This window comes from Schistocerca serialis, chromosome 4 (genome assembly GCF_023864345.2).
Source record: "Schistocerca serialis cubense isolate TAMUIC-IGC-003099 chromosome 4, iqSchSeri2.2, whole genome shotgun sequence".
In the NCBI taxonomy this organism is placed as follows: Eukaryota; Metazoa; Arthropoda; class Insecta; order Orthoptera; family Acrididae; genus Schistocerca; species Schistocerca serialis.
In genome coordinates, this window is record NC_064641.1 from 381,156,602 (window position 1) to 381,176,986 (window position 20,385).

At 43.3% G+C, this 20,385-nt stretch overlaps 1 protein-coding gene across 1 annotated transcript in view; it reads left to right on the plus strand.

The window, feature by feature from the left end:
* LOC126474866 (calmodulin-binding transcription activator 1) overlaps positions 1-20,385 on the plus strand; it is a 1,815,894-nt gene that overhangs the window by 86,392 nt on the left and 1,709,117 nt on the right. The window lies entirely within an intron of this gene.

Below are 20,385 nucleotides of genomic sequence, written 5' to 3' on the forward strand. Positions count from 1 at the left end.
CAGACTAGTTTGGCGAAAACATTTTAAGTAAAAAAATACTTTGCATTTTATTCTACTCACGAGTCTGGTGCAAGTGTTTCAAATGGACGCCACTTCGGCGACTAGCCTTAGTAATCAATCATTATGGAAGATGCTTCTTAAGTGAGGTTTCACTTTCTTTTCATTACGTTGTAAAATACACATAGCAAGTAAATCGTGTAAAATATTTTTATTTAAAGGCAATTTAAAGAAAACACAATACGTGGTGTACATAATGATATTGGATATTTTCGTTGTAACTGATGTATAAAAATAACTGTAATTAATTTATATCTTGAAAACCCACAGTGTTAGAGTATTCACGTAAAGAAATTTAACATCTTGTTGATAATTAGTGGTCGGCCGCGGTGGCCTCGCGGTTCTAGGCGCGCAGTCCGGAACCGTGCGACTGCTGCGGTCGCAGGTTCGAATCCTGCCTCGGGCATGGATGTGTGTGCTGTCCTTAGGTTAGTTCGGTTTAAGTAGTTCTAAGTTCTAGGGGACTGATGACCACAGCAGTTGAGTCCCATAGTGCTCAGAGCCATTTGAACCATTTGATAATTAGTGACTTTTATGTAGCTGTAACTTTCCTTTCATAATTACCTCCAGTTGTGGATCAAGTTTACTGGTAGAGATAATCATCAGCGACTTCAAATGCTCATCACTTAATTTTGATCTATAAATACTTTTTGCGTGTTTCATTTTGGAGAGGAAGTACGTCCACCAATCAAAATTATGTAATTAAATAAAAATCGTAGTTAGTTTCAGTGCTAGCTATTCCCACAACCTTAGATTTTTGCGATTTCATCTTTCCTTTACCCTTACATTACGGTGATCATGGAGTGCTAGGGTGCTTTAATCCCACTAGGTAGATCTTGGCCCTTATGACTTCCTGGAGGAGTCAATGTGGCCCGCAGACTAAAAAGTTTGGAGACCCCTGTACTACACGATAGTCATTTGTGCACGTAAATAGAATTTCCGCATAAAATCAGTCTCCCCCTTACAGTTGAACACTTACATCAAAGAATCAAATGTAATTACCCACCCAGCAAATAACTCATCACAGCAACTATGTAACAGAACTTCACATTTAAGGGTTACATCTCACTGTATTTTACAGTGCATACTGAACATCAGACGTCTCCAAAGAATTTCTAAATGGCGACAGGTGACATACATTCATCAAGTCATTGCATTTCCTCGTCAATTTTATGATGAAATTAGCAAATAACATATCGAAATCAATGAAATTTCCACCTAAATAAAGAGTTAATCTTCTTTCCAGGCGTAGTCTTATGCTTTTAATACGAATATTGTACCGTCAACACTGAATTTTACGTTGAAAACTGTGAATATCCGCAGAATTATCAGGTTAAGGTTAACCTAGATTTTCTCAGTCATTCAATCAGATTGCGTAATAGCCCCAAAAGGTTGGAGGAGAAATTAGAGGAATAGTATCTACGGCATTCTGGATCTTTTGGACGAACAAAGCGAGATGAGTTCCACACACAATCAAAGATTATGGACTGCACGTGGTTATTGTGTCCCCAGAAAGGGTATAAGACGTGTTCCAAAATCGGACAGCCGGCTAGCGCTGGTAATATAGTCCTTGAGGTACGTGCATCAACTCGATGACAGCTCTTGAAAAACTGGGATGCCTGTTTAGTAGTGTTGGCCCACCTCATTTTGTACCCGATAGTGTTGCAGTTCTGTGTTACATGAATTGGACAAGCTTTTTACAGGTTAAAAGGTACTGAACTGTGAAGTTTTTGAATTGGTGGGATGTATGCACACAAGGTGAGAGTGCAGAACACACAGTGCAAACATGCTGATGATAATTTAACGCCACCCAAGAGTCCTGAGGACTATATGCTCATGTAAAATCATTGGTGGATTTACTTTTCCTTGTAACTTAGAGAATTTCCGTGTCATATCAACCAACCCTACCTTTGCGTGTATATGCTGAAAAATCGAATGTAGTTACCCACTCAGAAAATGACAAATGACAGCAATCATGTAACTGAATTTCACATCTAAGGATTCGCACCTCATCACCCATCACACAGGCATCTCCATATGATGTGTAAATGGTACAGAAAACTGTTGGATGTAGATCGAATAATATGTGGCAGTAGAAATAGTATCCACTGAAGGTGTTCCCATTTTTGCTACAGATCGAAAAACAACAATTAGGAAACTGAGTTTTCCATTCACTTTTGACAAATAGTGGTGCTATTGATATAATGGCTTGTTAATGTTCTCCAAGAAATCTGATTCTTCCATCTGCCTCTCCTGTACTTAATCGTAATTGTTTGACATGTCTTAAGCAATTTCACGTGTTTAGCAGTACTATACTCTCAAGTACATGATTTTCACGTATTTTCCAGGTGATACACCTGTCAGTTCTCTCAGCACTTAAAACAATATGCGGCACTGACGTGAACACGAACAGAACACTAGATCACCATAATCTCTCCCTCCCTCCGTCCGTCCCCCTCTCCCTCCCTCCCTCCGTCCGTCCCCCTCTCCCTCCCTCCCTGCTTCCCCCCGCTCCCTCCCTCTCTCCCCCTGTCTCTCTCTCTCCCTCCCTCTCCCAACCCTATCTGTCATGTGTCCCAAAGTCAGGAACAGTTCTTAAGTGTCTTTCAATGCATGTCTTGTAATCTTCTTCCTTCATAGGTGTACTGTCCTTCCCGATGAATCTCAGACTGGTATATCTTCTGTCATCCATCCAGTACAGGAACATGTGAAATAATATTCTATACAGACATGTAGGTCGTTGTAGATCAGCTGGTATAATACCAGCGATTGCAGTAGTAGTAGTAGTAGTAGTAGTAGATGATTCAGTAGATGCAAACAGTGTCATGGCGAATTCAGTTTGGAATACTTTCCTAAATAACTATAGGATTCTTAGCCAGCTGTAATCCAGCAATCCTCACACTCTTTTGACGGATGACAGTATTGTTCTCTAACACTGATTCTCGCTGTACGTATGCCTTGGTGTGATGAATATTTGATACTGATGTAGACAAAACTTTCAACTCCAACCATTCTTCCTATAAACAGAATGTGCTCTCGTGTCTGGGCTAGACTGCATCTTTAAGTGCTTCCTTACACAAACTTTAAGTGTTTCACATTGTACATAGGTTGCCTAACATTTCCCGCAGATTTCTACCCACCACTTACATATAGTGTCCAGGTTTACTAGCCATCAAGAATATATTGGAGAGGCATGCAGCACTATTTTCAGACGAGCTCCGTAATACACATACAGTTGTTTTCAGAGTATACACTATATCTTTCACCTCTAGCACTAAGTCTGCATGCAGACGAGCTCTCAGATTCAACACTCAGTACACCAGAGCAGGACGCTGGAACTGTTTCCAGACATTGAACTCCCACTATGTCCAACAGCTTCACCACTCATCCAGTCTCAGCCAAGTCGTTCTGGAGTGCTGTTGTTCAGCTCTACTTATCAGTTGACTGTCAATGGATTGAAGCATTCTGACATTGGTATGACGCCTGACATAGCCCTAGAAGTTGTAGAAATAGAGAATGTCTAACAGGGTACAAAGGCGCAGTTCAGTGATATGGAGTAGGATCAAATGTGCAGCAAACAGAAATATATTGAGGAGTGCATGACACCCGAGTACAAACCATTCCCTTGAGATGCTAGTACCTTTGGCAGCAACAGCACATCCATAGTCAACATGTCTGAGGGTGATACGATGAAGTAACATCTGAAGACCCAGTGTCCAAGTGTCCTGAACCAGTGTGACATGCACAATGCAGGGTTGGTGTAGAAAAAAGAAAATGACAATGTTATTTCAGAAAGTACAAATATATATTAATAATGTTCCAAGGTTGTACCGAAAATATATATAATAATAAATAATATTTTTAAAGCTGTAATATGTTTTATTCTGCCATACACCTTTACCCTGAGACTTAACAGTCCAGCTGTTAGAGAGAGAGAGAGAGAGAGAGAGAGAGAGAGAGAATTGATAGTTCATAAATTTGCTGATGCTATACCACAAAACTTAGCACATTTATGTCCTTTACAGTCACATACTATTCAAATGACAATACATTTGACGCATTAGAACTAGCAACCATTACAGATTCCTTAAGTTTAATATTATACATATCCCTAGCAGTAATTAATACGTCTTTGTTCTGACATACAGTATGTATAAGAAATTTTTTTCATGGCATTTACGCTGTATGACTTCTATGGCACTCATCCAGAAGAGGTGACAAAATTTTGTGACTGGTCTTCAATACACCAATGGAAGTGATTACGATCATGGGACTCCTGTTCCCATGGACCAACATATGTGGCACAATAGGCAAAATACTTAGCAGTTAGAGTGTGTGTGTGTGTGTGTGTGTGTGTGTGTGTGTGTGTGTGTGTGTGTGTGTGTGTGCGCGCGCGCGCGCGCGCATCCAACACAGGAGGTGTCATCTTCTTGGACTTGGGAATATATGCTGTGTCTAATAATAATAATAATAATGATTATGATAATGATAATAATAATGTGTGGTTTGGAGAAGAAGAATAATGTGAGAGACAGTTTACACATTAATTGCTTGGGATTTTGCCTACCGTGCTGCACATATTGGTCCAAGGAAAAACTGATGCACATAACTAATGGTATACAACGCTAGTGTTAGTCAGCTGTCCAGTTTTAGAACACACATCATTCTAGGGACACAATAACAATATGGATTCCATAAACTTCGATTGTGTGTGGAACTCACCTCACTCGTATTATGTAACTAGATGGTTATGGCCTCTACTGGATATGGCAGTTCAGTTTTCGGTCCTAAAATGTGGTGTACAAATATAATACTGACCGCTACTCTCGTTGAAAGTATCACACTTTCCTGTCGTATGTATTTGCTGCATTGTGATGGATACAATTCGATTTGGAAATTAGCATAACCACGTTTCATTATCAAATTTTTTGCTGTGTGGCTAATACATATAAGTTTGTGTGTGTGACTGCTCTGTAATGACTTGTTTGTTACTGCCGATTAAACAGCCATTGTCCATTCCACACAAGTTTTTTGTGGTGTATATTACAAGCATAGTAAATGAACTTTTTTTCCCTTTAGAGTCATTGCCTGCACGACGAATGATTTTTCCAATTTCCGGTTCGAACATATCTGTGGAATATAGGTTATTGTCAACTTGCATGACTTTTGACTCACTGTCATTTGGGTTAAAGTACAACTGTGCTTCCTGCCTTCTCATGTTTCCCATTATTTTAACTTGGGTCTTGTGGGCTTTGGCTGCAGTGCTGTCATAACTCCTACTGGCATTGGGAATCGGAGCTTCTGTACTCTACTTTGCATGTGCACTTCATATGTTATGACTCTAGCTTTTGCAGCACACCACTAATCAGGCTGCAGGGTCATAACGCAGTGATTTGCCTACATTGCAGAGGTCTCTTTCCATGCAACACCATGTGTCGCATGTTCGCTATCAGATCCAGCCTCCCATAGGTGGCAGGTCCACATAGACTGCTCCCAGAGATGGCAGCGTGTCTGGAGAGCCCTTTTCCTCCCGGAGATGGTGCTAAAGGTATAAAGTGGGACTATCTAAGCTTAGAGGAGAAGCAGGTGTTGGATGACATATGTGTTTAGAAGCAATATGGTGTGACCGTACACCTCTGAGTGAATAGTGGCTTTGGGAAACACGTCAAGTAAGGCATCCTTTGTCCATTGGACAAGTTTGGACCTGCACAAACATCTTTTGTCTTAAAAAATCAGAAATAATAGTGCCAGTATTCCAGAACATGGATTGTGACACCATAGAGCCAGCGCCAGTATTCCATGTCATCCATCTCGGACATCATAAAGCATGTGACAGAATTACAGGTCAGCAAGTATGACAGTGAATCATCTTGGATTTTTGAATTTGTACATCTACATACATACTGCACAAGCCAACATACAGTGTTTGGCGAAGGTTACCCTCTATCACTACTACTCACTTCCTTTCCTGTTCCACTCGCAAATGAAGCAGGGGAAAAACGACTGTCTGCATGCCTCCATATGAGCGATAATTTCTCATACTCGTATCTTTTCTTCGTGATCCTTACGCGCAATGTATGTTGGCGGCAGTAGAACCGTTTGGCAGTCAGCTTCAAATGCCGATTCCTAAATTTTATCAATAGTTTCTCTCAAAAAGAAGGTCGCCTTTCCTTCAGGATTCCCATTTCAGTTGCTGAAGCATCTCCATAACACTTGTTGTTCGACCCTACCAATATCAAATCTAACAGCCCGCCTCTGAATTGGTTCGATGTCTACCTTCAATCCGACATTGTATGGATCCCAAACACTTGAGCAGTACTCAAGAATTGGTCGCAACAGTGTCCTGGTCTCCTTTACAAGTGAACCACTCTATCCTAAAATTCTCCGAACTACCAAAATCGACCATTCGCCTTCCCTACTACAGTTCTCACATGCTCTTCTGCATTATACTGCTTTGCAACGTTATGCCCAGATTTTAAACAACTAGACGATGTCCTGCAGGACACTAGTAATACTGTATCCGAACATTACAGGTTTGATCTTTGTACTAAACTGCATTAACTTACATTTTTCCACATTTAGGGCTTGCTGCTGTTCATCATACCAACTGGAAATTTTGTCTAAATCGTCTTGCCGGCCGAAGTGGCCGTGCGGTTAAAGGCGCTGCAGTCTGGAACCGCAAGACCGCTACGGTTGCAGGTTCGAATCCTGCCTCGGGCATGGATGTTTGTGATGTCCTTAGGTTAGTTAGGTTTAACTAGTTCTAAGTTCTAGGGGACTAATGACCTCAGCAGTTGAGTCCCATAGTGCTCAGAGCCATTTGAACCATTTTTTTCTAAATCGTCTTGTCTTTCCCTACAGTCACTCAACTTCGACCTGTTACCGTACACGACAGCATCTTCAGCCAAAACATCTTCTCATTAATCAATACATGGTCCCCACTGTTTGGTTTAACCTGCCAGCACTTTTCCAAATTTTTCAGAAGTGCGGAACTTGGAGGGAAGGTCGCTCAATGTGCTGTATGTTCCACTCCTTTGTGCCTTCCTTTCTATAAGATAGTATGTCAGTTTGTTTGGGGGGGGGGGAGAGGGGAGGGGAGATCGTCAAGTACCTGCACAGTGGTAGTCCCCTGACCATGTAGGAATACACAGTTGGTGCCTGAGCTGGAAACTCCCCATGTATTCCAAGGAAAGTTTGCCCATCATGACTGGGGCATCAGAAATGGATTACTGGCCAAGTACCCATTGCTGAAGCTGGGTGGGGCCCATGGGGAACGTCCCCATTCAGAGTGGGCCACACCATGGCAGATGACTTGCATATGAAGCAGATGTAGCTTTCTTCCACTGACGCCCATACGGCCACAGCAGTCTCTTCAGAAGGAAAGAACTCGTTCAACACATAAAGATATGACACCAAAATATTTCCTTCCCTAGCTGTGCTGTGGGAGGCACATAGAGTTAAGCGAAACACTCCCTCCAATACCTGGTTATCCAAGGTCTGATGATTCTTTTTCGACCTCAAAGCCCTTATTGTTTGTAGAGAATATAGAGGAGAAATTAGGGGAAATTGCTGCCACCTCCAAAATGAAGAGTTAATCGTTTTGATTAAAAAGCATCACCTGCTCAGTCACAGGCTTTGCCTGGTTGTGACAATGTGGCTGTCATTTCAGTGACCATTACTCCCCATAATAGCGTAAATATGGTCCTTTTGCAGTCTGATGAACTATGCTCCAACTTGGAGCGACAGCATATACACTTCATGTGTTGTGTCCATTGGGGGGGGGGGGGGGGCAAAAGAAAATGGGGTTGCTATCCAGGTCTTCATCTTGGCCTCTGAGGGCGTTTTGTTGCCTGTGAAAAGGTCAAGGCGATGGTACACCAAAGTGACATGTAACAGTATTTCCACCACTCATGCGGTGCTTCAAATGCATGAAATTCGAGCACATCTTTGAGACGCAGTGCCAGCCCTTCTGTAAAGGATTGGGGCCAACCATTGCACATGAACTTTTCTTGTGCACCTCCCCCGTCTGTGTCAACAGAGGGACCGATGGCCTTTGTAGTCTGATCCCTTTAACCCCCACAAACCAACCAACCAGTATACCGACAGCATGATTCTCCAGTGGAACTGACAGCTGTTATTTTCACCACCTGGCTAAACTATGAGGTCCCTTAAGCCCCCCACCCCCACCATTTCCTGCATTGCCCTTCAACTTGATTTCCAACAATTCAGACCCCTACCCTTCGTGGCTACTGGGGACATTGAAGAATTGCGCTATGATAGGCTGTCGGGTGGAGTTTGCACATATGTTCTAGGCTCTGTATATAGCAAACGTGCGCCTGTTGATACAACTTTGGAGGCCATGGCTGTTTGGGTAAGGGCATATTAGGAATTCATCGTTTGTAATGTTTATTTCCCTCCCGATCGTGAAGTGCCTCAGAAAGTATTGTCTGCATTGGTTTCTCAGCTCCCCTCACCTTTTCTAATCGTGGGCGACTTCAATGTCCAGTCCATAACCCAGGAGACTTCAATGTCCATAACCCTTTGTAGAGTGGAACCACGATCAGCGGTCACAGTAAAAACATCGAAAATTTACGCAACAGCCCTCGACCTTTGTCTCTTGAATACTGGTGCCACCATACTCTTCATTGTGGCAGATGGAAATTACTCGGCCATTGATCTTTCCATTTGCAGAACTGGTCTTCTCCCAACCATCCACTGGAGAGTACACGATGACTTGTGTGGTAGTGATCACTTCCCCATCTTTCTGTCCCTCCCTTAGTGTAACTTCCCTGGGCGCCCACATAGATGAGTTCTCAACAATACAGACCGGGATGCTTTCACCTCCACTGTCATCCTTAGCTCTCTGCTACATGGAGGTATTGATCCGACTGTCCAGAGCACGATACCAGCCATTCTGTCAGCAGCTGACTTAGCGATCCTGTATTCTTCATGATCCTCCTGTCGGAAGATAGTACCTTGGTGGACCTCTGGAATTGCCGAAGACATTATAGATCACAGGTGGGCTCTCGAATGCCTTTAGCAGCATCCAACCGTCTATGGAGCACGTCATTGCCTTTAAATGGTCCTGTGCCCGGGTTCGGCACATAATAAAAGGAAGAATGCTTGGAACGGTAAGTCTCAACCATTGGACCACATACCCTTCCTCTGCAGGTTCCAGGTTTGTGGGAAGATCAGATGCCTCTATGGATACCAGCCCCCTGCAGATGTACATTCTATTTCCTTGAATGGTGCTGTATTCACTGACTCAGACGTTGTCGCCAAACATTTTACATTATGCTCAAGCCTCTGCTTCTGAGAACTGTCAGCCTGCCTTTCATGTCCTCGAACAGCAGATGGAGAGAATTCACTTATCCTTCACTACACACTATCTTGAGCCATATAATGCTCCGTTTAGTAGGTTGGAATTCTTCAGCGCCCTAATCCTTTGCCCTGATACAGTCCCAAGGCCAGACCGCATCCACAACCAAATGCTCAAATACCTATTGGTGGATTGTCAGAGTCATCTCCTTACCATCTTCAACTGTAAACCGTGTAATTGCTCCCTAGAGATGGACAGCTATTGCCGAATTAATCTCAGGAGTGTTCTCTGTAAGTTGCTCAAATGCATGGTTATCAGACAGCTGTGTTGGCTCCATGAGTCTCGAGGCCTTCTGCCTTAGTCCCAGGGCGGTTTTCGCCAATGCAGATAATTTGGTTTGCCTAGAGTTTGCCATCCGGAAAGCTTTTTACTGTCGTCAATACCTTATTGCTGTATTCTTCGACCTGCAACAGGATTATGATATCACTCGGCAACACCACAACCCCGATACCTTACATAAGAGGGGTCTCCAGGGCCTGCTTCGGATTTTTGTTCAGAACTTCTTGTCACACTGTACTTTCCAGGTTCAGGTCGGTGCTCTCGACAGTAACCCCCATATGCAGGACAGTGGGATCCCACAGAGCTCTACACTGAGTGTAGCGACCCCCCCCCCCCCCTTCTGTAGCGACCATCAGCTGTCTTAACAGCAGCTGTGGGGTCCTCAGTATCGCCCTCCTGATAGGCAAACGTTTTTAGCTTTTACTGTTGCTCCTTTATTGTGGGTTCTGATGAATGCCGAATGCAGGGCGCCATTCGAAAGGGGCGTTCATGGGCCCTCACCCGCGGCTTTGGGGCTACAGCCGCCAAGACACGCGTCATGTCGATGTCGTGTTGTTCATCCACAACAGCTTCAAACGTCTGATTACTTTACAAATTAATTAATGTGTTGAATATTAGACGATAAGCCTCATAAGCAAGAGAAAGTTTAGAACACTTTTGAAATTATGTGCGGTTTTTTGTAGCAAGTTGTCCTTAAATACAGGAAGAATGTAATCTGGGTATATTAGCGGGAAGTGAGTTACACTGCCCCGAAACATACGCACAGTTTCTAATTGTAATACTTGCCTCATTGTGCTAAACCTTTAACATAAGATTATACTTCTTAATTAGTGTATTATGACAGCACTGTAACATTTAAATTTGGTCAGTAATAACGCGAAATATTGAAAAACACATTTTTATTGCCCCCGGAAGCCGTTAAGTGGACAACAGGGACAGCCGTTTAATAACGTAGTGGTAAGATAAAAAGGGTCACACCAGTAGCACGCCTGTGTATAAAGGCAGTGCTGTCAATCACACTTCAGTGAGCATTTGATAGTGATAGGGCATTATTTAGGCGAAAGATAGTGGGCTCTGAAACGTGGCTGTATTGCGCAAAAATCAAAACAAATCGTATCACCGCGAGACTATACGTCCCAGGCGAATATCTTAATCGTTTCTTCAACAAAGTTAGTCCTTTTGCCTGCCCACTTCTCGTTCAATTAAGCCAGCGTTCCGTCGTGATATACCACACAAACGAAGGGACATTATTTCTCACAACAAAACAGTATTGGCTTATATCGTTTGCTGACAAGTGGAGAGCGATTGGAGGTTTGGTGCTATGTTCTTTGATTTCATAAAGCGCTTAATATAGCTTTGCACTATCGCTGGCAAACGAAGTACAAGCTGGATTCAAGACTGCCTTGCAAATGAAACTCTACTAGAGTAGGAGAAATGGCTAGAAACGAAAATAACTTCGAATGTTCTCCATGGAATGCCATAGGATCATTGCTGTTTAATGTGAATTCGAGTAATTTACTGAAACCGCTTGTGGACGATGATGTGTATACAAGGAAGTCACAGAAATCAGAAGCGACGTGCAGGCAGACCTGCAGATGATCGGTGCCTGGTGCTGGGCTGGCAGGCGCGTGGTCACCGAGGGTCAGAGGAGGGCAGCCGCTCCCACCCCCTCCAAAAACCTTTGCTGTCCGATCTTGCATCCCACCCCGTCAGACCGACGTATCAGTTCAGTTTCAAGACAGCCAGAACACTAGTGGATATCGTCTTTTGCCGGCCGCTGTGGCCGAGCGGTTCTAGGCGCTACAGTCAGGAACCGCGCGGCCGCTACGGTCGCAGGTTCGAATCCTGCCTCGGGCATGGATGTGTGTGATGTCCTTAGGTTAGTTAGGTTTAAGTAGTTCTAAGTCTAGGGGACTGATGACCTCTGAAGTCAAGTCCCATAGGGCTCAGAGCCATTTGAACCATATCGTCTTTTGTCAGGCATTCCCAGAGCCATTGGTCGTAAAATCTCAAAACTATTTCCCGCACTCACCGTGAGGCTAGCATAAGTTGCTTGTTCTCTTCCCACCTCCGTTCGCCATCACCTCTTTGTCTCAGATTCTGGGTGCGCTCTAGGGTTCAAATGGCTCTGAGCACTGTGGGACTGAGTATCTGAGGTCATCAGTGCCCTAGAACTTAGAACTTCTTAAACCTAACTAACCTAAGGACATCACACACATCCATGCCCGAGGCAGGATTCGAACCTGCGACCGCAGCGGCCACGCGCTTCCAGACTGAATCGCCTAGAACCGCACGGCCACAACGGCCGGCGCGCTCTAGAGGATTGGCAGTTAACACAACATAAACAGATATTACGTATCACCCTTAAATATGTGGATATATCTGTTAGTGTTCCCGTACATGGCTGACATTCATAATAAAATTACTATGATGTACTACATCCATTTAGGGAATAGCGCTAAAAACGCTCCTTGAACTAATCTACATCTACATCATACTCCGCAAGCCACCTAATAGTGTGTGGCCGAGAGTACTTCTGGTAGCAGTAACTGATCCCCGCTACACTGTTCTACTCGCGAACGGCGCATGGGAAGAATGACTGCCGGTAATCGCCTATATTGGCTCTAATTTCTCGAATTTTCTCGTCGCAGTCATTACAAAAGATGTATGTGGGAGGAAGTAATATATTGTCCGACTCTTCCTGGGAAGTGCTCTCTCGAAATTTCAATAGCACAACTCTCTGTGATGCACGACGCTTCTCTCGGTACGTCTATTGTGTAACGCTCTCGCGCTGACTCCTTTCCACTGCTAAGCGACTCTAGTTGCTTTTCTACTCCGTGAACGATTACCTCAATACCAGCCATTTCGGCGTTAGTACTACGATTGAAAGCAGGGACCGTATTACGATCTTCTGCAGTAAATAATTTCGAGCAGTTAGTTCATGAGCCCTTGCGAATAGTAAACGGCTGTGAAAACAAAAACTCCTGAGTCAATAACGAGCATCTAAACGGATATAGGGGTTAGTGAACACAAGGTTGTCGTATCGAGACTGAATATTGTAACCCCCAAATCCTCCAAAAATAAACGAAAAATATACCTATTCAGAATACAGATAAAAATTCACGTGATGCCTTCCTGAGAGACAATCTCCAATGTAAGTGTAGGCCACATGTGGCTTGAATTCAAAGAAATAGTATCGGCAGCAATTGAGAGATTTATACCAAATAAATTAACAAACGACAGAGCTCTTCCTCCTTGGTACACAAAACGGGTCAGAACACTGTTGCAGAAACAACGAAAAAAACATGCCAAATTTAAACAGACGCAAAATCTGATTTAAACAGACGCTAAATCTGCAAGATTGGCAATCTTTTACAGAAACTCGAAATTTAGCGTGGACTTCAATGAGAGATGCTTATAATAGTTTCCACAACGAAGCTTTGTCTCGAAACCTTGCAGAAAGAGATTCTGATCGTATGTGAAGTCTGCTAGCGGTAAGACACAATCAATGCCTTCTCTGCGCGATAGCAGTGGAGATACTATCGAAGACAGTGCTGCCAAAGCAGAGTTACTAAACACAGCCTTTCGAAATTCCTTCATCAAAGAAGTCGAAGTAAATATTTCAGAATTCGAATCGAGAACAGCTGGCAACATGAGTAACGTAGACGCATATATCCTCGGATTAGTGAAGCAGCGTAATTCACTTAATAAAAGCAAGTCTTCTGGTTCAGACTGTATACCAATTAGGTTCCTTTCAGAGTATGCTGATGCGTTAGCTCCATACTTAACAATCATATACAACCGTTCGCTCGACGAAATATCCGTACCCAAAAACTGGAAAGTTGCACAGGTCACACAAATATTCAAGAAAGGTAGTAGGAGTAATCTACTAAATTACAGACCCATATCATTAACGTCGACATGCAGCAGGATTTTGGAATATAAATTGTGTTCGGACATTATGAATTACCTCGACGAAAACGGTTTATTGACACGTAGTCAATGCGGATTTGGAAAAGATCGTTCTTGTGAAACACAACTACCTCTTTACTCGCACGAACTGTTGAGTGCTATTGACAAGGGATTTCAAATGGATTCCGTATTTCTCGATTTCCGGAGGGCTTTTGACAGTGTACCACACAAGCGACTTGTAGTGAAATTGCGTGCTTATGGAATATCGCCTCAGTTATGTGATTGGATTCGTGATTTCCTGTCAGAGAGGTCACGGTTCGTAGTAACTGACGGAAAGTCGTCGAGTAAAACAGAAGTGATTTGTGGCGTTCCGCAAGGTAGTGTTATAGGCCCTTATCTATATAAACGATTTGGGAGACAATCTGAGCAGCCGTCTTAGGTTGTTTGCAGATGACGCTGTCATTTATCGACTGGTAAAGTCATCAGAAGATCAAAACAAATTGCAAAACGATTTATAAAAGGTATCCGTATGGTGCGAAAATCGGCAATTGACCCTAAATAACGAGAAGTGTGAGGTCATCCACATGAGTGCTAAAAGGAATCCGTTAAATTCGGTTACACGATAAATCAGTCAAATCTAAACAAAATACCTAGGAATTACAATTACAAATAACTTAAATTGGAAGGAACACATAGAAAATATTGTGGGGAAGGCCAACCAAAGACTGCGTTTTATTGGCGGTGCATTTAAAAAATGTAACAGATTTACTAAGGAGACTGCCTACACTACGCTTGTCCGTCCTCTTTTAGAATAGAATACTGCTGCGCGGTGCGGCATCCTTACCAATAGGATTGACTGAGTAGGTCGAAAAAGTTCAAGGACGGGCAGCACGTTTTGTATTATCGCGAAATAGGGGAGTGTGTCACTGAAATGATACAGGATTTGGGATAGACGTCACAGAATCAAAGACGTTTTTCGTTGCAGAGGAATCTTCTCACGAAATTCCAATCACCAACTTTATATTTTGAATGTGAAAATATATTGTTGACGCCGAGCTACATAGGGAGAAACGATCACCATGATAAAATAAGTGAAATCAGAGCTCGCACCGAAAGATACAGGTGTTCATTCCATCCGCGCTCTATAGGAGATTGGAATAATATCTGTTATCTTCCATTTCGGTGCCAGTATGGTCTCTTGAGTGACTGAATAGGTGATTTCGATCCGATTACAGCCTTTTACGTAATACCAAAACCTCTTAGGATTTTTAGTCAGATCGGGTGACAATTTTTTTCTTTCAGAGTCACTAAATGCTTCTTCCTTAAGCTCATTTTCTCTTCGTTCATTTTTTGGTTTGTCAGCTAGGTTTTGACTTTTCTTGAATTTTTACGAAGCAGTTTTGTAACACGGCTATTAACCCTTTCATGGATAAAATTCATTTTTTACAGATTTTTAAAATATTAAGGTGATGACAGTTTCTTTTCAGTCCCATTATTATATTTTCACCACCAAAATATTTTTTAAGTTCTCCATTTTTTCACAACAGGAAGTGGGACACACATGTCCCATGAACCAACGCAAGATACCTTTTCTGCTGACTAACTGATTTTGTAATTTTATTTTTTTAGCCATAAACAGGATTTTGCAGAGAATAAAATAACTACAAATTATACATGCATGTAATCTTTTTATTTGTGTAGAGCCAGTGTAAAAAATATTCATTACATTTCAGTTTTCATGATACATGATCAATACTTACAAAACTTTACATGCCATGAAACTTGGAAAAAGATGGTGTGGCACAGAGTGGTACACCACAAGCAGTGCAAACAACTTTTGTTCTCTTCTCATTAGATTTTGTGCTGCAGAATCTGCATCGCTTCCTAGTGCCACTGTCTTTCGGTACATGTTTGCCTACGTTCACGAGCCGGACGTCATCTGGCACACTAGAGACTCTTTGCTGGGAAGAAAGTGGGCATTGATCCCCCCTTTTTCCTGGATGAATTCCCATTAATCAATTGTCTTGCTAATCTTTACAAATAATGTCTGCTGGGACACATGTGTGCCACTAACTTTATTTCGATTATAAGATAGTACAGTCGCTGAGAAGTACATTCCACACTGTATTTGTACTAAAAATGATTATTAAGTTAATAATAAGATGAATTACTTACTTCAGACATCGCTGGAAAGTGAGAAATGATGAAAACTGAAGAATGACACAAATAAGTGGCGTTGCAGCGGCCATATATACACGCCAGTCGACAAAAGTTGTCACCGCTTCTCTATTGCCTTTGCAGTGCAGTCCTGATTTTTTTCATAGGTTCAGTACAGTCGTCCATACATGACAGCACCGTGCAGAGCTGGGTAACATATATGCCGACACTCGAACTGGCGCTCAAAGTTAGTGGGACATATATGACCCATCAACCACGAAAGGGTTAAACCACGGTGGAGCTTTCCCACCCCCATTTTCCGTAAGATCTTGCTCGGAACATGTTTGTCTTAGGCATTTTGAATGATGCTTTTGGATTTTTTTCATTTGTGCTCCACATCTTCGTCCTCAGCACTGAATATCTGATTTTGACTACACAGTTACTCTGCAGTTTGTATACTGTCGGTCGTGCTAAACAAAAATGTCTTCCCACCTTTCTTAACATTCCTAGTAAAATACATAGTCATAATTGCAGTCCCATTGACACCCTCCTTTGCGTTCACTGATCCGATAAGTTCAGGTCTGTTTGTTACTAGGAGATCTAAGACGTTCGCTTCACTGATATTGAAGTATTGATCTTCAGTGTGGGACCGTCGGAGATAAAAAATTCAAAGAAGAGCTGCACGCCCCGTCACATGTTTGTTTAGTTACGGTGAGAGCGTCACAGAGATGCTCACCCAACCCCAGAGGCAGACAATACATAAAGTGAGGTGACGGGAACCCCGCAGGGGACACCATTTTAAGCTTGGAAGAGTGAAAGTTTCAGGAGGATTGAAACGACATATTTCTTTCTCTGAGACACTTCTCGAGAAATGAGCATGGGTTTAAAATTACTAATTCGAGCATATGCCGTGGATTACACACTGTCTTTTTCTTGCACACCTTTCATGACTGGAACAAGAACGGCATGGGAGTAGAGATTAGGAAGGGTTAAAATAACAATAGTAAGCGACGTACCAGCTGACACACAGCGTAGGGTAGCTTGCGAGATATAAAATGTATATGATGTTTCACCTGTCCCTACCGATGTCGTTTTATACAACCCACAATGTTATGTCTGCCCTTCAAAAACGACGCGCTAGATTTTTTATCGCTCGTTGTGGGCGAACTATTAGTCCTACAGAAAAAATGAACTGGAACTTTTCGTAGGAAATTTAATGTTGTTAAATTTTGTGCTGGGATACGTTTTCACTGTAGGCCATGGTTTCCGAGTATTTTGGAGAAAAACATAAATGACCTTCATATACCTCTCCACCCCTACACTCATCCCTCACCAAACAGGATGCTGTCTCCTACCAGTGTAAAAAAGTTTCCCACTGCGTGAGCTATTCTCAACATTCGACTATTTTTTGTCCCTATTGTTTGGGCTATTGCCCTACCAGCATAGTAGGCTATTTCGTTGACGTTATTAATTTAAATGTGACCGTGAGGGTAATGAAAGAAAAATGCGTTTTTGTAAACGCTACACTGAAACTAGTTACGTCGACAATTCCATCCAGACTTATACAGGGTGTTACAAAAAGGTACGGCCAAACTTTTAGGAAACATTCCTCACACACAAATAAAGAAAAGATGTTATGTGGACATGTGTCCGGAAACGCTTAATTTCCATGTTAGAGCTCTTTTTAGTTTCGTCAGTATGTACTGTACTTCCTCGATTCACCGCCATGATTTCATACAGGATACTCTACCTGTGCTGCTAGAACATGTGCCTTTACAAGTACGACACAACATGTGGTTCATGCACGATGGAGCTCCTGCACATTTCTGTCGAAGTGTTCGTACGCTTCTCAACAAGGGATTCGGTGAGCGATAGATTGGTAGAGGCGGACCAATTCCATAGCCTCCACGCTCTCCTGACCTCAACCCTCTTGACTTTCATTTATGGGGGCATTTGAAAGCTCTTGTCTACGTAACCCCGGTACCAAATGTAGAGACTCTTCGAGTTCGTATTGTGGACGGCTGTGATACAATATGCCATTCTCCAGGGCTGCATCTGCGCATCAGGGATTCCATGCGACGGAGGGTGGATGCATGTATCGTCGCTAACGGAGGACATTTTGAACATTTCCTGTAACAAAGTGTTTGAAGTCACGCTGGTAAGTTCTGTTGCTGTGTGTTTCCATTCCATGATTAATGTGATTTGAAGAGAAGTAATAAAATGAGCTCTAACATGGAAAGTAAGCGTTTCCGGACACATGTCCACATAACATATTTTCTTTCTTTGTGTGTGAGGAATGTTTCCTGAAATTTTGGCCGTAACTTTTTGTAACACCCCGTATATTATAAGCACAGTAGTTTCGTTATCAGAAGATGTGATGAATACAACGACGTAATTGTTCATTGTATGCTGTTACAATTCACAGACTTGTTACGTAAAATTTACACAGACACAGTAGACAAAAAAAGGTGTAATATGGGAAATAATTCGTACAATCACAAATTTTTGTGCGGTGGTAGGAGGGAGTTCCACGAATAACACAATAGAAATAGTGACCGGTGGGGTATGAATATGGGAGTAGGAGTGCGTATGAAGGTCTCTTTTGTCCGTATTTCGTGAGCAATTCGAAAACTACGGCCTCTAGCGAAAACCTATCCCAGATCAAAATTTAACTGTATGAAATTTCCTTGAAAAAGGTCCTGTTCATTTTTTCTGTGGGACTAGTAGTTTGCGTGTAGTGAGGGAGAAAATATGAAAATCTGGCGCATGGTTTTTGAAGGGCAGTTTAATATTACGGATTGCAGAAAATGATGTCGGTAGGGGGAGCTGAATCACTACGCATGTGAGTACAGTTAAATCACATTCGGCCGTACATACGGGAGAAGGAAAGATTATGGTTCATCCACTCGTACTTGGTGAGCTGCAAATGGAATACAAGTTCGGACCGAACAAGAAAGGGCTCATAAAATGGGAACCATCCGGACATTCTCCCTAAGAAATTTAGAGTAACTGGGGGAAACATTGTGCTGTGAGCGAACCGTCCAGGATTTCAAGTCTTTCGATTGTGATCCAGTGTGACAGCCTTTCGGTAGCGTGTGCTAGGAGAAAGAGACGATGCCACGACGAGACCTGTTGCATGTAGCATTGGTTCCTGCGGAGGCGCGGATGGCCGCTGACGATGACTACGGCGGGCCGTGGGCCCCAGTGTCTGGCCGCCTCGGCGGACGGAGGGAGCCGCAGGTCAGGTATGCAGCCGGCGGCGGCGCCGCGGCGGCAGATCGATGCGGCCCGGTCGGGGCGGGCGAGGCCCCAGCCAGCCAGCCAGCCAGCCAAACCCAGCGCCGGCTGCCTGCTGGCTGCTGGCTGGCCCGGGACGAGCTGGCCGCGTGGCACAGGTCGCGGGTCGAGCCGGCCCCTCACGCGCTACCTGCAACTCGCTGTTGTGCCCTTCAGTCCGAAGACTGATCCCCGTGCTAGTCTAGCCTCTTATTTACTGGCAATAGTAGCGGCCGACTCATAAAGTGTTAGGGAAGTTCAATAAGTAACACAACACATTTCCTTTCTGAAAGCGGGTTGGTTTTATTCAGAATTCCAATACAGGGTGTCCACAATGAGACTCCAACATTTGAACTCATAAAATCTGAGAGGAAACACAATTTATTGACGAAAAAATACAGGGAAATCATACAGCAGCTCACAAAGTTTTCATACACTGGTGGACGGTTCAGTACACTTGAACATGGGCGCCTCGGGTGGCGCGAAGAATATCAAGTCTGTAATCGATTTCGTGCCATGTGTTGCGGAGCATCTGTTCTGTGACAAGAGTTGATGACAATTCTTATGCGCTGTTTCAAGTCTTACAGGTCCTTTACTGGTGAAGCGTATACCCGGTCTTTCACATAACCCCACAAGAAAAAAATCCAGGGGGATTATATCAGGCGAACGTGGCGGCCAAGGAATTGGACCTCCACGGCCAATCTATCGTTGCGGGAATGTGTCATTTAAAAATTTTCGGACATCAAGGCTCCAATGGGGTGGTGCACCGTCTTGTTGAAACATCACATTTGGCTGCAGGTCTGTTATCTGTGGCACGGCAAACCTAACAATGCGATTTATCATCAAACCACACCACACATTAACTTTCGGACTGTCGCGCATGTGTTCCCTAGGTGCATGTGGATTTTCGGACCCCCAGATGCGCACATTGTGAAGATTGACAGCCCCTGACACGTGACAGGTTGCCTCGTCAGTAAACATCACGCGTCATAAAAATGTCTCGTCCGCGGCAAAGCGATCTAACATGACACATGCAAATTCTTCTCGCTTTGGTCGATCATCAGCTTGATTTATTGCACAACCTGCACTTTATATGCGTACAGACGTAATCGCTGATGAAGCACTTTGTGCACTGTTGAACGTTTCATACAAAGTTCTCGCGCTGCCTGTCTCACTGACTTCTGTGGACTTTGTTCGAATGACCGCCGCACTTTTTCCACATGATGTTCGCTGATCCCAGGCTTACCATCACCACGCCCTTTCGCAACACTCCCAGTTGCCAAAAACTGATCACACCACTTCTTTATAGCCCTGAACGACGGGGG